Here is a 4,402-nt window from a genome sequence, read left to right as displayed (position 1 = left end):
AAACTCACAACATCTATATTAATAGCATACAACGACATAGTACATATGCCTACAAATGTGAATATATTCAAGTCTCTGGAATACTCATGTTTTTGAATCTGCAACGTTAACGACACCAAATTATTGACTGGATCTGCAATTATCAAATCTAATCTTGTAAACCCACTTTTTGTGTTTTTATCTACATTTTTCTTTCTTTTGACTTCTTTTGATAAGCAAGTTCTACTAGTACTCCACTTCAAACTTAGAATGTTGCTTATTTCTAAAAGCAATGTAAACTTAGTTTCGAACCATACCAAATTTGTATGATTCTATCTAACCCCAGAGAAATCAAGTAGATGAAATATATAGGCCTAAACTGTGACATGATTAGTCGCCTAGTAACAACAAAGAAAATTGTATGGAGGCTCAGAAGGTTTTAGCAAAGTATAATAAAATAATAAACGATGGCTTGGAAATGCTCAAAGTACCAAACATGTGTCTCATGTGTAGAATAATACAACATATAGTCCTTAAAATTGTCGCAAATCCAAGCAAAAATGACATTCAACATGGATACACATATAATGGAAGAATTATAGTAGAAAGTGGACAATATTTGGCTCAAATTCTCATCGGTTGTTTTTTTGAACAATCCAAATTCTCATCGGTTATGCTATACAGAAAAGAGATGGTGATTGTGATGAATATATTTTGTAGCAAGTCACAATAGTTATCATGCTATTGAACTTCGGGGGTAAGCTAGTCATTGTTGTGATGGTCTTATTGACTATCTGAGACTCAAACAATATTTGATTTTTTTTTTTTAAATGAAATGGTTATATAATATGCAAAATTAAATAAGCATAGTTACGAGTATAAAAGTAAAAGATTTTTTGAATGTTTTGATAGGAATTTTAAAATGAATGTAAATGAAATGAAAGAAATGAACAAATGGGTTACCTCCCATTCAACGCATTTTTACGTCTCAATCTTGACAGATAAGTCTTTGTTGTGTATATGAAGACAAAAACTATAGGTGATGGTTGTTGTGTGGCGCTAAAGTTGGATAATAGTAAAGCGTATGATTGTATGGACTGGGAGTACATATAAGCGATAATGAATAAAATGGGTTTGACTGAGTTGTGGATTGAATGGATGGCTATGTTTGTGGAGTTTGTTGATTACTCTGTTTTGTTGAATACTCAAGCGGTTGGACCAATAATATCAAGGTGGAGGCTTCGCCAAGGAGATCATCTTTCACCTTATCTGTTCATCATATGTGTTGAAGGGTTATCTTCCTTAATTCACGACGTCGAGGAGCGCGAAGTTAATAGGTACATCGATTTGTAGAGAAGCACCACCGATTTCCCATATGTTCGTTTGTGGATGATGGTTTTCTATTTTTTAAAGCGAAGGTTGGTCAAACTCAAGTTATGAAGAATATTCTTGTTACTAATGAGGCAGCCTCAGGTCAAGCCATTAGCCTTCCTAAGTCAGAGATTTTTTGTAGTCGTAACATCACTACGGATATGAGAGCTGCTATCACTAATATTCTGGGTGTGCAAGCGGTTCTAGGTACATGTAAATATTTTGGTCTTTCATTAAAGGTGGGGCATGATAGAAATGCTCCCTTCGCTTATATCAAGGACCGCGTTTGGTAGAGAATCAATTCCTAGAGTAGTAAGTAATTGCCTTTCTAAATCTGCGCGTGAAGCTATGATTAAGTATTTCCTTAAGGCTATTCCGTCCTATGTTATGAGTATTTTCCAATTATCGTATTTGTTAATCACCACCATTGAGAGGATGATGAATTCTTTTTGGTGGATACTACGAGATGGAAAATACCGTCCTTTAAAAATGCAAAAGACAAGTGATTGCAGTTCGGTTTGAAACTTCCATCCTTGCTTACCAAACATTGTAAGATTAAAGACCGATAAATCATTGAAACCCATTTCACCATAAACTTTGTGCATACAAATTTTCCATTTTTTTTTTTGAAGAAGCTAAACTAACCCCCTCAAATTGGCACCAGAGAGAATCGAACCTAAGACCTTGAGGAGTACACTCCCAGGTCCCAAGCCAATACCACTAGACCAATCTAAGTGGGTTAAATTTTCCATATTCTAACTACTCATTACACATACCAAAGTAACTATTATCCTCTCTATTATTAAACCCACCATGACCCCACCAAAAACAAAATATATATAATATGAAAAGTATACATATATAATGAAACAAAATTAGTTATTTTGAGATGAAGGAACTATAAGAAATCAGGTAAAGAGATAACAGCGGGGCAACATTTATGTGAAGGGGATGGGACTTCAAAAGCAAAATTTTGTTGGTCTACCAAGGGTTGCACGTGAAAGGTGATAGGAACATAGTAGCAAACATACAAAAAATTGTCCCACAAAGCATACAGCTCGGAAACTTCAAGATTTAAATATTCCTACTTTCTGGTACCGACCTGTCTGGTCACATTCTTCTTGGTTGGTTTAAATATATTTTGTTTGTTAAAATTGGATCATTTTTGCTTTTGCTCTCCGAAATCTCTTTGATCTCTTTTTAGTAAAAGTATCTAAAATGTGCCAAACTTAGCTATTACTAGTTTTGTATACAGTTAAAACTTGAAAAAGATGGCAACAAACAGTACACACCACTCTCCTACTATGGTTTTTAGGGGGCTGAATTGAGAATAATAAATTACTAAAAGAGTCAATCACTATTAGGGATTTTGAAATTGCAAATATGGGATTAGTTTATGAAATTAATTGGCCAAATGATATTGATTAGGGATCTGAGAGTATGTTCCTTCTCAAGGTCTTATGTTCAATTCTATGTCAATTGGGCCCTGTTTGATTTGAGCTTATTTTGAGCTTATGAAAAATAGCTTATGTAAATAAATAAGCTTTTATTTTAATCTATAAGTTCTGACTAACGAAAATTGTATTTTCATAATCCATTTCTTCATAAACTACCTTAAAAACTTATAAATAATACATAAAAATATATTTATTTGCATAAGCTGTTTTATATAAACTCCAATATAAGCTAATCCAAACGAGCCCTTGGGCGTGTTCATTTAGCTTCTTAAAAAAAAGTTTGTGAAATAAAAAGTTGATAATCAATTAAGGCCCAGTTTGTTATGACTCTAAAAATAATTTTTATAGTATTGCATCTTTTTGGTATAAGAAACATAATCACTGTTAGTGTTAGAGGGATTGTTATGAAATTTTTAACAAATTTTTTAGTCAGTTTCAAAGGTGATATTAGTTTAAATTGCTTTTTATAAAATTGTTTTTTAAGTATTACATCATTTTTCTACTTTTTATGATAGTAAAATTTTTAAAATTGCTTTAAAATGTGATTTTTGCTATGTTACATCTTTAATAATGAAATTTAAGTTTTCATAAAAATCATTCTTAAAAATACAAAATCAAAATATTTTTTTTAAGGAAAATCAAAATCAAAATAATTATTCCTTCAAAAAAAAAAAATTAAAATAATTATTATTAATCTATAACAAACAAACCCATATAATCTTTGTTTTATGATCAAAATTATTGAGTTGACATAATTCCGACATTATCTAAGATGTGCGGAGTTGGGTCATATTTTAATGTTGAATTTATCTCTTATTTTACGATTTACATTTATCAAAATTTGATAAAATTGATCAAGAAATAGATTAAATTGATTGTCAATTTTCCATTTCAAAGCTAATTTGTAAATTTTTAGAACCAAATTATCCTAATCCAACTTTAATGACTAAAATGATAATTCACTTCCAAGAAAAGATTTGCAAAATATTATTAGACCGACACAGTAAACCTGAGAGACCAAAATGTGAAAACAAAATCTTGGGGACAAAAATAAAAGTTTACTAAATTTTGAGAGGCTTAAAAACATATTTATGTCTTTTTAAGTAAATGGTGAATCATGTAAAAGATATTTCCTATTCCACAACATAAAGATATCCCTAAAAAGAGATATCAATGAAGTGGACTTTACCCCTCCCATTTATCTGAGTCAAGATCTTCTCCATTTTGTAGCTTCTCCATTTCTCCATTTGGAGAGATATAGACTTAAATTTTTTAAAAATAAAAATAAAAATAATTAATGAAAGTGGGACCCACTTAATAGTAGAATTTTATGTGTTTATCTCTCTTCAAATTATGTACTTCCATTCATTTTATCAAATGGAGAGAATCCTAACCCCATCTAGAAAGCCTTAGCTATCTGCCACATGTGCCAAACCTTATCTGTAGCTGTTTGGATTACATAAGCAGTTATAATTTAGTGATAATACAAATTTTTAAACTAATGACCACAAAAAATGGAAATGGTTCCAGCAATGTTTTGTCATTGCCTCTTTGTTTTATAAAAAAATAATAATATCATAGAGCAATGTGACTTA

Source organism: Medicago truncatula, chromosome 4 (assembly GCF_003473485.1).
Source record: "Medicago truncatula cultivar Jemalong A17 chromosome 4, MtrunA17r5.0-ANR, whole genome shotgun sequence".
NCBI classification, from domain to species: domain Eukaryota; kingdom Viridiplantae; phylum Streptophyta; class Magnoliopsida; order Fabales; family Fabaceae; genus Medicago; species Medicago truncatula.
This window is presented reverse-complemented; position numbering follows the sequence as displayed.